General features: G+C 38.1%; 1 protein-coding gene across 2 annotated transcripts in view; it reads left to right on the plus strand.

Annotated features, from left to right (window-relative positions):
• tenm4 (teneurin transmembrane protein 4) overlaps nucleotides 1-14,250 on the plus strand; it is a 198,046-nt gene that overhangs the window by 45,485 nt on the left and 138,311 nt on the right. The window contains exon 1 of one of the 2 annotated variants that reach the window (XM_085244030.1): nucleotides 7,599-8,098. The exons of the other annotated variant lie outside the window; for it this stretch is intronic. The gene's annotated coding sequence lies outside the window, so the exon portion shown is untranslated. Of the gene's footprint in view, nucleotides 1-7,598; nucleotides 8,099-14,250 lie in introns of those variants that run through there. 2 annotated transcript variants of the gene reach the window in all.

Consider the following 14,250-nt stretch of genomic DNA (forward strand, 5'->3'; position numbering starts at 1 on the left):
TAGGTGTAAAGTGCAAAGCTTGGTTTGTTGAGTTTAGTGTTTTGTGATGTTTACTGATGCGGTGTTGAATACCCCGTGATTATTGAAAACATGCTTTTGGATTTAGAAGCAAAAAGCAGTCAGTGAAATCGTCTACAAGGTCTTGGAGGACCTCAGTAATGTTTGAAACATGTTGCTACATGGTTTGGTTATACTGACATAGTTTTTCCAAATGTTTGGATCACAAACCTGAAATTTGCAACTGATCTGTGGCCTTGGTGGATTATAAAATATAATCTGGAGAGTTCAACTATAAACAGAGGCATGACCTTTTATGATGAATGCTGAATATTTAGAGCAAAGTTATTTCAAACTAAAGCATTTCAGTATAATTACGTTATTTTGTCGCATGTACTTAAAAAGAATTTTATAATAGAAAATACTTACACTTATCTTCAAGTATAAGCAAAGAATCATGCAGTGCATTGCAAAGTGCTTACATGCAAATGTATGCTACTTAGTTGCATTACAGAAATATGAAAACAAGGGCAAATTATCATTGGTGGGTGATCAAAATTGAAATAAAAATGTCATAACATTAAACAATTATGATAACAGGTATTATTATGTTATGATTAGAAAAAAAACAGGGTTGCTATTCAATTATCTAGTGCGACTCATGTCTTATATCAGCACTGTATTTTTAGAATGCATCTGTTCTTATAATGCATACCGTGTCTGCGATCTGAGGCATCATAACCCATATGTTGGGCTGTGACTCAAATCAACCCCTGTAAAAGTAATGATGGGCTGTTCGTGACACGCATGAACACTCTGTTTTGCGCCACACTCATTTACAAGTGAGCAGCTCAGCTCGCCTCTGTGCCAGTCATAACTCAGCCATTTTGTGAGGGACAGTGCAGTGGATGAGGTCACACCGCAGCCGCTGCTCGCTGGCTGATAATAGCTGACAGCTCTGAGTGGACTCCAGAGTGGGATCCACGCAAAACATGCTGATTACAATCGTATTCAGACCATACACCGTGATCTGATCAAGAGCCTCTTCTCTGCATCTGAAAGAGGCGGCACTCTGCTTGGAGATTGTCTCCTTCAATTGTTTTGATCAATTGCAGATGACTCAACAAGGCTCCAGTTTTCTTCAACAATTGAAGGAAATTGGATAACCGAAAAAAATAAAAAATATTGCTCCGCTACTTATGGTTTATGACGACATTCGTCTGTGTTCACCCTTGTATGAGATGTGTGTAATATATTGCAACGTAAGCCTACTTTATAATTCATCAGCTGCACAGCATCCAACACATGTGCATGCATTAGGGCATCAGCTGCCAGCACTTTCCAAATAGCTTGTCTCTGAAGGTGTCTGTGGTGACATGTTGCAACTATTTTATGCTTAGGATAACATATTAATAACTGTAGAGGCGAGCTAGCTTAGGCAATGACTTAATGCACTGCTGAATTGGTAAATTGACCCTAGACCCTGACACCACACTTCAGCTCATAATGAGACAGCAGTCAGGGCACTGAGCTTCAGCTTGATTTTGACAGACATGCAGTCGTTATCGCTGTTGGTCACCACTAATCATATGCCTCCATGGAATAGAGGGTCAGGACACCAGGATGACACAGTTTCAAGGTCAAAACTTGCCTTTCTTGCATTTCTGTTTCACATGAATAAGCCAGCTAGTGTGCTGATCGCATCAAACATACTGTGACAACAGGAGACATAAGGTGAAATATTCTGCAGCTTTAAACATAAATAAATGCGATAAAAGTGCTTCAGTTAGAATAGTGTGTCCAACGGCAATGACTCCTTGACACTTAAGGGTTTTGGGGTATGTCACAACCCACGTAACTGTGTGATGCAGCTGAGAACTTCCCACTAAAATAACAATTTGCTGCCTCATATCATTCAGCTGCTACTTCTTAATTTAGTATTACCTCTAATTACAGAGCTCCGTCACATTCAACTTGACATGGATACCCTGTGGGAAAACATAACTGACAGCTGAAAATATGTAGGAAGGTTCAGTCGTGTAATGCTTTTCGTGGACACATCTTAAATATGTTTAATGTTGGGCGTTCTAAAATTCTCACGTTAACGGCACTGAAATTACAGAAAACAACTCAGACCCATGTATACTGCATAATGCAAATCATGACTAAATATATTTGTGTATGAAGGGCAAAGCTAAAGCACATAAATGTGCTCTCAATTATTAAAGATTGAAGTAGGAAAAATTGATAATTTGGTTTGTGTCTTCAATCAAAAAGCTGTCAAATGCTTCCTGAGGGTGAAAGCAAACAATCAGTAACAGCTAAAGTCACAACTGTTGTCTTGATTTTTCGTTAGTTTCTTATTTTTTCTTTCACCTCTATGACCATTACTGACTCTAGACCCTCTGAGGAACAGTCAGATTTAAAATGATTGCCAGCTTTTCCCTGTTGCCATGTCCTCAAGACTTTCGCACAACCATTTCACATTATTGGCATTCACTGCAGTGATCTTCTCATCTGCATGGTGGCAGCCCTACTGCCAGCACAAGGACAAGAAATTGGACCTCAGTAGGGAGCTAAATGTGCCTTCAATCTCAACAATCCTTTTAATCTTTCATCAATCATGTGGAAGCAGTTCAGAGCCCTGATCCTATTACAGTTTGAGGGAAATAGCTTCGAACTGACAAGCATGAGAACTGCAGTGAAAGTTTGCCGCACGAGAAAGTTTTGATTGAAGCTGGGTTTGGCTCGGTAATTTGACGACAAAATCCTCAAACTGGTTTGCTAAAATTGAAAGCAAACAAACTGGGAGTGGTAATTCGCTTGATGTCAACAAAGTGATCTTGAAAGACCATCAAAAATGGGAAAAGGTTCTAAAAATTGTTTTCTTTACTCACTCTGAAAGTGTCAATCACAATGCAATAAGGACTATTGAAATGCAAGCCTGAAACATGGTTTGAATTTAGAAAGTCTGCGGGCCACGTTGCTCTTAAGTGGCCAATTTAGGAATAAAACTAAAGAATAACGACAGGTTCATCACACTCTAAAGTTGCTCTGATGGTAATTTAGAAAACATTTTAGGTCCAAATGTGCACCCAAATCAAGACCAGTGAACTGGAAAAGTGATTTAGAGTAAATAACTGTGTTCTTACACAGAGATGGTGTTGCTATATCGCAGTAAATTCCAACTCACATACTTGTTGCCCCAGGTTTGTATAGCAGAACGTAACTCAGAAACGTAACTATATATATATATATATATATATATATATATATATATATATATATATATATATATATATATATACATAAATAAAATATAACCTTACCAATTCAATCAGTGCTATAAAATCCAAATCTAATTAGTATTTAGTGGTTGCAACAACAAAACATTTTGTATATCTTCCTAATAAGCTTAAATAGTAAGCAGTCACACACTGATGCTACTTTTAGTACATCACAACTTGAAAAGTGAAGGAAGCCGAGATTTTTGATTGTGACACAAAAAGAAATGTAGGAACAGATTTTACCATCCTCTCTTTTTCATAATATATGAAAACTCTTTTTACTGAATTTTAAAAATTGAATGTTGGATTATCTGTGCAGCTGTTGTGTTTTAGTGCCATCATTACATGTGTGCATGTGACATCTTTATACTACTAATATTGTACAGTAGCTTTCTTTCCTATAAACTCTAAAGTTGTCTGTGAGGGGTTCAGGAATCAGAGCTGGGAGTTTGTGCCATTACATTTTTGTATTTGATTGCTTATTTTCCAGCCTGACAAGAGGGCATATCACCCTGTAATATGAAAAACAAAGTAATCCCACAATTTTTCTACCTATTTTCTAAATTATAATAATTATTTTATGATAATGAGCTTTATGCTTTGAACCAAAGTATGTCAGATTGTTCAGTTTTGTTTTCCCTGACTTTTACCAAAATAAAAAGGTTCATTGAACAACTGATGATCAAAAAATAATTTTTAAAGGGAGTTTTGACTGGTAATGGGTGGCATTGGGGGCATCGCTTCAAAGTCAGAGTTTATTGTCTAGTGTTTTTTGTAGTATGTTTGTGTGACACTGATGCCCTGTGAGTCTGAATGTAAAAGAGACACGTTTATGGGTAATTTGGGGTTTAAATTCAGCAAGCTGAAAATGCCGTAAGTCTGTTAATTGCTAACTTTTTCTACGGTTGCACTAAAGCTTCTGAATATTAAAATTAGAACTAATTTATACCTGGTGGTTGACACTGAGGATTTAGAAAGATGGCTAAAACATTCAAGTTCAGAGAAGTTTAGGTTATGACTATATGCTGCCTCATATTCTCCTCAAAAGAGAATAAAACCAAATTAGCTCAACAGAGGGCCACTGTTTTAGTGCAAAGTATTTACTAATTAGTCACTTACTGTGAGTGTAAATAAAATGAAATGATTGAATCTAAACAGCCTTCCACCACATTGACTGTGATGGAAGCCTTGTCTTTACAAACCACTGTTTTCATTTAGCTTTGTTGGGTTTTTTTTTTGTTTTTTTGTTTTATAGAAAAAGGGCTTTGGTCCAATTAAAAGGATTTCTTGAATATTTTGTGATTTATGTGTTCTGCTGTGACTGATAAGATGCTTTATAACAGCATTACAGCATGCAAGAATAGTGGAGAACCGCACATACCACGTGGCTGTGTTTTCTAATGATTCCCTTTGTTCATTAGAAGAAAAGTAGGAAAGTAAGAGGACAGCATAGCCCAACATTCCCTAATTAGGAGTTTTATGGGGCATATAATTTGAGTCACAGCACTGAGCCTTAATTCAAAAACTAACATATTTTTCTCTTTGATATTACAAGAATGCACTGCTGGAGACTGAACATTCACAAGCTTATATGACAACCAAGTGATTAGCAAAGGGACTGAAATCAGTTGTTGTGCAATTGATTAATAACAGCGCCAAATGCTATATGGTTTTAAACAGTCCAGAATTTCTGTTGTTAAAAGAGATCAACTGAGTTATTGATCTCATATTTCACAAGCCCACTATCTAATGGCAGCAATGAGATATGGATTTTCCATAAGATATTTATTTATTTATTTACCACATTCTGTCTCCAACCACATGCGCAGCATGTTCTAATTATAACACAGATTATGAGAGTCGACAGCCATTAACATTCACGTTGCATGACTGTCACTCCTCTGAACAGGTATTGCTATCTCCATCTGTAGTTAAGATAAGCTGCATAGCTGTGATAATAAATTCTTCATTGCAAAGGAATATATTCTCTGTTTTGTATAAATGTGAATTTTATTTCACAAGAACCAGTCTAGTATGTTAGATATGTACATTTAATTTATCTTAGTCTAAAGAAAATTGCATTTTCACATGATCAGTTGTATTCTGTATCCTATATTTTTTATTTGTGTTATTTTTATTTGTGCATGTAAGCATTTATTTATTTGCTGCTGGTGTAACCCAGTTTTGCCAAAGATCATTAGTCATGTGTTTGATGCATATATTAGTCATATCACAGTGAATGCTCACATTCCACGTGAAAGTTTAAAGTATTGCAGTCAGCACATGTGCAAGTAATTCTACTGAGCTAAAAGATCTGGCTTCACACCGCTCCAATCACTTGAGACAATTTTTCATCTTCTTAGAGCTGTGGTTTTCAAGAACAGCTAATCAGAAGCAAGTGTGCATAAAGGGGGAGGGGCTAAAGCAGCTATTTTCAGGCAAAGTTGTTAACAAACAGTTGTTTAAAAATTGATTGATTGATTGATTGATTGAATCTTTATTTTGAACATGTTGAAAAAGTATAAAAAAAATAGAATTAAAAGAGACAAATGAACAAAGCAAACAAAAGGAAAACGAGCAACCACAACTCCAAATAACGTCCATGTTCAAAAAGGAGCAGGAAGAAGCATAAGCTTATTTAATCCCACCCCTTTTCCACTATCTAGTATCAATAGACTACAGAAATACCTCCTTGCAATACCTCCAAGCAGTTAAAAGCAATATAGTCACATGTCTGGCAATGTGGCACATGTAAGTGTGGTACTGGGTATCTTTTAGCTCAGATTTTGGTCTCCACCAACTCCTGGTAGAGATACTTCCTCTTTATTTACTCTACCAAATCTCTGTTAAGATCATCACTTCACTGATCTGCCTGCCTGTTGTTACGAGCGTGTCTTGTCCATTTGATTTTTAAAAAGTTTGTTTCCCATGAATTTTATGTTACAAAAGCAATGAGCATTAACCAAAACAAACATAGTATATCATGAAGGTCAAATCATGGAGCTCGAACAACATGGATTGGGTGTCTGATGTATACAGTGTGCCATCAATTTTGTGTGACGGTTGAGTAAAGGCTACCACTGTGAGCCGTCAGTTTCTTTTTTTACACATGAAGCGGCATGAAAATCAATGTAATGACCACTGAATTACAGCCTATCGCATGCAAACATGAGCCTGAATGCAGCATCTCAAACTGAAACTGGCACTTTTCCTCCTGTTGCCTGGGTCAACGGCAAATCTCACATTCCCACAATGACACAAACCACAATACCAGGCTGGTCTTCAGTTTTACATTTGAAAGCATATTTAACTTTTCACTCATCCATTCACAGCCCATGAGCAGTAAGACTCTGAGCCTGGCCAAGATTAGCTTTTGGCAGACAATGCAGTGAATTAAAGGCCACACATGGCCCCTCTCTTGTTCTCTGGGTGACCAAACACACTTCCAGGGCCAGGAACTCTTGACCAGTCTTTTTAACCAAGGAGGAGAAACTAGGAATTTGAGATAAGTATGGGGCAGCGGATTTAGGATCAGAACCTGGCCAGACAAAAGTTTTGTCAGATGAAACAAGACAGATGGTCTCCTCGTTAACCTACCAAACTCTAGTGTCAGCGGTTTCAGCACAGGTTGAGGGAAACACCCTCATTCTCAAATGTTGCAATATTGAGCTGTACAACTTTATTAGTACATTTTAGGTTGCATTTACTAATGAAAGCCCATTTTAAACATCGTAGTTTTGACTTTATTGGAAACAATTCAGCTTTATCATATCAGCAGCAATTGCGACTTAACACAAAATCTACCATTTACCTTTAAATCGCAACTTAATGTTTCTTTATTCCCATTCCATTGATTTTACGAGTAGTAGGCAACCTTATTTAATGTTTCATAGACTATATTTGTAATGGTTAAGCATCTCCCTCCAAAATAAAACACTACACATGGACATTTTGAGTAACAGTAACTGGCACCCTGCACACATATGGAAGGGCGCACTTGCAGTGTGCAACACTAATTCTGGTTAATTATGACCTTTATAATTATTAAAAACGATGCGCTTTGACCAAAACTTAATAGGAGGACATCATTCACGTCTAACTTATTAAGTCCTAATTATGTTTCGGAAGTCTCCTTTAAAATTGTTATCTATCGAATATGTTTCTTAGGTTTTCCGTGTCTGGTGGAGAATAGGATGAAACACAATGTGTTGAATGTAAATAACATTAGGACAACCCCCCCCCCCCCCCCCCCCCTGTAGGGTTATTACTAGAGCGATTTTCCGCGGAGAAAAACGGGCAGATATAGCGCCAGTAGCCCATACCGAAGGGGGCGACCACGCACAGTCGCTCACTCATCTATTCTCCAAACTCGTAATTGTAAATCGTGAGGGACCACGCAGCTTGCCATTCCCCAGCACGTCGGCTGGCGTGTCACCTTATCTCCCACTCTGTGTTCGGGGACTGTTTAACATATTTCTCCCTAAGGATTTTGAAGGCGTTCAATTAGGGCTGTGCATGTAAATGGGCATCTTGGACGGCTGCCTTTCTCGTCCATGTGTGCTGCTTCTCTGAGAGCACTGTAAGCAGCTGCAGCAACAGCAGCGGCACCTTGGAAGAGCAGGAGGAGGAGGATTTCTTTCAGCCGTACCGTGTCGTGCACAGTGGAAATACTCCGGTTACTATCAAAACGAAAGGGAGGGAAGAAGAAGACGGCGGCGAAGTAGAAGCATAAGAGCTTTTGGGGGAGCAATCCAGACTGAAATAGTGAATTGTCAACGGGACAGGCCTGCTTCGTTGGATGTGTCTTCAGAATGGTAAGGTTTATTTTACTGATTTTTGTGTGTGTGCCTGTGTTGCAGAAAACAGGGTCAGCGGCACACAAACATCATGCAGCAGCGGAGCAAAAACGGACAACTAACGCACGGAGCCGCGATCACTTCCACTACAGACGTGTGTTGTTTTTGAACATAGCGTTTGATTGTGCTGGCTCTTTGTAAATCTGCCCGCTTTGCTTTGCACGTTAAGAGGAGCGAGCGAGAGATTAACGGGGGCTTCGTGAGCGGTGCAGCACGGTAGGTTTACCTGCTCCTCGGTTTTAGCAGCCCAAAGGGTCTGCAGACCGCCTTAACATCGCGCTGTGTAGATCTGACATCGAGCAAAAGGATCAAAAAGTCCATACTTGCTTTTCCTGGCAGGCTGAGGATTAGGAATGGCTGCAGCGTGTCCTAAATGATGTGAGGTAGGCACATAAATAAGGATGTGGAAGGACTGAATTTAGGTAGATGAAAATACTGTGATGTATGACTGTAAGCCTAACCTTGTGTTGTACAGTGACTGCCTCTAAGAGTAGGCTGCGACATTACATTATGTTACAAGTCATTTATTTATTTATTTGTTGTGAAAATCATGGGGCAAATGAATGGGTTTGAAGTGTCTGGGACCCCCCCCCCCCCCACACACACACACCTTGTCTTTTTTAAAATACAGGTGGGTCCATATTCAACTTTGCAGGAGCCTTATAGTGGAGTAGCAGTACCAGCCTAGTGAATTGTGTCGGCAGCTTTTAAATGAAGCATGAAGCAAGGCCCAGGGAATACTGCATAGCTGATTTACTGCAGCATAATAATAGTAATAATATTAATAACTAATAATATTAATACAGGGCGTACTTTGGTCTTTATAGACACACACACATACATACATACATACATACATACATACATATATATAGATATAAGTGACAATATAACTGTAACACAACATCACTGTAAATTTAATACTGTTTCACTCTGACTTTTTATAAAATCTTTTTAAGTTTCCAAAGTCGAGCCCTCCAAGCTGGGTTATCACACAGGGTCACAATCGAACCAACTGAATTAACTAAGGTGAATAAATAAATCCCCTTATTTAAATTAATGCAGCATACAAACATTTGCGAGTGAAGGGCACTCAGACTCGGCAAGTTGTGAGGCTAACACACACACCCACACTTCTGAGAATAGTATGCTGCTCGTAGATTTTTGGCCTCGTGCTACATCACGGTGATAGATTTTGTCGAGTTGCTAATGATGTCTAACTAGAAATAAAGTCATACCAAAGAATTGTGTAAAAAAAAAAAAAAAAAAAAAATTAACACAAAACATAAACTGATAACAAACAGATTAGAATGCATTTGTCATGCATTTGAATAATCAACAATTTGCCACTCAGTCACATAGTCTTATAAGTAGTAGTTGGTTCTAAAAAGTGAAGTTTCTCTGTCAGAGGGAACATTTTTAAGAATGTTTATAAACTGAGAAAAGGTACTGCAGTGTTTCTTGTCTCTGCTGATAGTCCAGCTTTTCTCAAGACTTGCTTTAGTCAACCAGAACATTAAGAAACTACTCTGTGTACGTGGCGAGATTACACAGAACAGAACTCACAAGTGACATTGGTAGTAGCGGGATGAGTGACCTCTGATATGAGAGGTTAAAGCCAGGGGAATCCAGGGGCCCTCTGTCCTCTATGGCAAGTGTTTGGAGTGAACATCAAATGAGAAGTCTGAAGTTGTTAGGTCCCGTCGAGGTTAACCTTTGTAGAACAGGGCTGCATTCTCTCAGTTGTCTTTGTCGTGCTGATGAGCTCTGAGAAGCAGTCTCAGCACTAGTTCTCTGCATGATAAGAGGGGGAACAGCCCTCCCTTTGTGGTCACAAATGAAAAATCTGTTGCATGTCTTTTTGCCTTAGTTGTCATTTTATTGTGAACTGAATGCGCAGCTATTCTCCAAGGGACAGATGGCTGAAAGAAAGATGACATCAAAGTTGCGGTTGGACCTTGTTGTATTCTATAACCGATTGTTATGTTTGAACTAATGTTGGCAGTGTTCGGGGGCAGAAGGATGACAGAGAGGAAACAATGAAATGGTTCATTCCCCATGGAGTTTTCCAGGGGGGATATTGTGTATTTCAAGTAATAATTGTTGTAGGAACTGTACCATCATCTAGGGAGCAAAAATGATAGCACGTTTGGGTGAAGAGTACGTCCTCTTTGATCAGTGGGAAGAGCACGACGATAGGCAGGATGTGACATCAGGTAAATGCTGTATTCCTGTCCATTTAAATAATGGATCCATCATTTAAATGGACAGGAATACAGCATTTACCTGTTTTGCTCGACTAAAAACCTTAAATTGATCAGGGTGTCAATAAAGTCAAAACTACTATCTGTGATACGTTTCTTGTATACTATCTCTTAGTTTTTTCTGCTAATTTATACAGTGTGTGATCCACATGCTTTTTCATCTTAGAAGCTCTGAGTGCAACAAAGGCAGAGGTGAATTATCTAGTGTGGAGCATTATGTTTAGTTGAAGCTGCAGTCTGTCATGCTGTGATTTATCACATATAGAGCTAATGGCTAGCTGTCACGATTACACGACATGAAAGCTAAGCAATACGTGCACACTTTTCTCACTCAAGCGTGCCCACACAAACGCACACGCGCACAAACACCTCTTTTTTTTTTTTCCCTAATGTTGACACGCCAGCTCCAGACTTTGCGTGACAAGTCGAGGACACTGTAAAAATCAAAAGCATGTGGTGCTACCGAATGACCAGCTAATCAAGCATAGCAGTTCTTTCTGGAAAATCAGACCTCCTTAGTACTACTAATAACACTAGATCAGGTCTTTTGTGAATTTTATGCTGAATCATTCTAATTGGACGTGCACAAAACTGAAGTAAAAGAGCAGGGACTTGTCAACCTGACTTTAAAAATAGAACTCTTTTTTTTTTTTCCGAGGCAGTCTGTTTTAGTGCTTTTAGAAAGCTTCATGGGGTTTGTTGTGAGTTGGTAAATCAACAAAAATGTGAAGTGACAAGTGCCTGAAAAAACTGAAAAAGCTAAGGACTTTTTAAACAACTAAAGAGGCTGAAAATTGCAATGCAGAGCAGTTCGCAGTTGAATTCACCTTGGTGGTTTCGGTTCCTTGAAAAAACATACCTCAAGAAGTTAACTTTGATGCTGTATTGCTGCTGTGCCGCCTGCACTGGGGCCCATTTCACTAGGTAAACAAAGAGAAATCCAAAAGTCCCAGATAAAAAAAAAAAAAAAAGAGAGAGGTTCTTTTTTAATTTAATATTATTCTCTTACAGATTTATTAATGAAGGGAAATATGAACAAACAAACATTTGATCTCACGTCAGGTGTGCTGAAATCCTTTTTTTGTTTGAATGTGTGTTGCAGTTTATGGCATCATTTAAAAAAAGAAGTGGAATCTTACACCTGTATGGGGCTTTGAAAGTCAGAATCACTCAAAGTATTCGAGGAGTGAGATTGAGGGTGAAATTATGCACTTGAGCCCCCGGACACAGGATAGTATTTCTCCTCTTGGGAACACGGCAACAGACTCCCCTTTGTGTCCGACATTTCATAGTATGCGTGTAGCAATTTTTTAAGATGACTCTCGCTGCTGCAGAAGCTAATGACAACTTGCAGGTGTTGTACTGATTATCCTTACAAATTCTACTTTGATATATGCTTGTCTGCTCAGTGGCACAACAGAGCACTAGCCTGTTTTTCTTACGCTATACTACGTTATCCTCCCATATCTGATTTCATTTTAGATAGAAAAAAAGAAAAATCAAAGTAAAGTGGTTAGTTGAACTAAGGGCACATTTATAGTGATAGCCATTAATCATCGTTTATGGCTTAAAACCAGCCGTTCTGTTGTGCAGAGACTATTTTGTATATTTTTTAAGTGAAATTTCTTACCAGTTGCTGTTATTTTATGTGTTGTTGTTGGATATAACGTTATTGTCTATGCCACTGATTTGATTTGAAAAGGATGAAGAAAAAAATAGACTTTGTTAAAGAAATGTAACATCATTGGCAGCGGCTGTTTCTTTCTTGCCACTGGCTACTTGTTGGTCTGTTTCCTGCTTCTGCAAATGACATGTTCAGATCACCAGTTCGTGTACAGTAAACACCTTGGGCAGGCTCATGATTATAACCACAGGGTGTCTGAATGTAATAGCTAAAGTCATTAACTTAGCACCAGAGTATATCCTTTTATTTTAATTAGAGACAAATCAAAGGAAGGTTGAACGAGACCTCTCCTTCAAACTTAAACTACACCCTGAATAAATAATAGCTGCCAAAAATCAACATTCTCCTTTTTAATTGCATTAGATGCTTATAAAAGAAGTGTCAGAATTTCAGCTCTCTCACGAAGCACAAATTAAAATTTCAAATGTTTACTTTAGGCCAGAATTACAGAGAGCTAAAGCGAACAAACAAAAAAGAAATAGATAAAACAAAACAGCAGCTATGTTCTCAAAAAAATGTAAAATTATTTTACATCGATTGAGAATATTTGAATCAGTTCCAGTGGTCATTTTTTGCATTTTTATAGATATCAGCTGCCCTTTCTACTCTCTCGTATCAAAAACCTTACAAAACGCCTGTTTCCTATTGTTCACTCACAGTTTCACTTCTACTTTAGGTTACAGGTAATGGCTTTGTTTGTAACTCCAAACGGTCGCAGCACAGGGCTGCCCCTTCCTGAGCCTGGTTCTGCCGGAGGTTTCTTCCTCTTAAAAGGGAGTTTTTCCTTCCCACTGTCGCCAAAGTGCTTGCTCATAGGGGGTCATATGATTGTTGTGTTTTTCTCTGTATGCATTATTGTAGGGTCTGCCTTACAAAATAAAGCACCTTGAGGTGACTGTTGTTGTGATTTGGCATTGTATAAATAAATAAATAGTATTGAATTGAACATGTGTGCATACAACATACAACCAGATTTTGTAAGTCACCACAGTGCCTCAACTACTTGTATTCTGTCATTTTATAACCTTTTCTTGTGTTTATCTAAAAATGCAGATGTAATACTGTGGCAGTTTCTGCCTATGGATAGAAAATAGTATTAAATATTTTATAATTTATCAATATATTCTATTAGAATAAATATTATCTTGACAACACTTCATTGCTTAAAAAAAATTGTAAATGCTATTAGAAACTTAGTTCTAGAGTAATTCCAATTATTAGTACTGCCCAGGATTTAGAAGTTAGAACTTTGAAATACATAAATCTCGAACATCTTAGTCTGCTTTGTTATCCTATTTTCTTTTTCACAAATTAGAGGGAAGCAAGCATAAGCATGGCTTAAACTGACAGGACCTCATTCCCACATTTAAATATGGTTCTGGACAAGTAATGGGACGAATGACCATCTCAGTAGGGTCATTAGATCTGATGGTTGCCTTGCATGGTTGTTAACAGCCAAATAATATGAGGCCATTTTAGAGGACCAGGTGCACTTAGTGCAAACACTGTTCTCTGAGCTTATCTCCATATTCTCAGATGATAATGCCCCCAGCGTATTCGGCAGCTTCTTGAACGCCAGGATATAGTCAGGTAGTTTCATGATAATTTCTCACTTGTCCTTTTTTAAGAATGTCAAATTTAACAGTTAAAGAAAGGTTGTTGGTGCTCGCAGGATCTTTGCCAGTTAACAGTTGCAAAATGTGGTTGTACCAAAAATATGCTGTCATTTTAAACAGTTCATCTTTATATTTATATTATTATTATTATTTATAGTTGTATTGTTCAGTACTTTGGTCTACCAGGTGTGTTTTTAAAGTGCTATATAAATAAATGATGATGATGATGATGATTTCACTGTTATTTAAATACAGCTAAATCACAACAACAGTTGCCTTTAACTACTTTATACTATAAGGTAAAGACATTACAGTATCACAGAGAAAAAACCCCAACAATCATTCGATCCCCTATGAGCAGGCTTGTGCAACAATAGCAAGGAAAAACTATCTTTTAATAGGAAGAAAGTTAGGCTCAGGCAGGGGCAGGCATTTGCCTTGACCTGTTTTGGGTGTGGGGAAAGAGAAGAGAAAAAGGAGACGGGACAAATACACATACAGATTTTTTTTTTCCTATTAACCATCTACGTCTTTTCCAGGAAGATA

Source organism: Mchenga conophoros, linkage group LG14, assembly GCF_057382185.1.
Source record: "Mchenga conophoros isolate Kocher_MC1m ecotype Shallow Benthic linkage group LG14, M_conophoros_male_GT1.1, whole genome shotgun sequence".
In the NCBI taxonomy this organism is placed as follows: Eukaryota; Metazoa; Chordata; class Actinopteri; order Cichliformes; family Cichlidae; genus Mchenga; species Mchenga conophoros.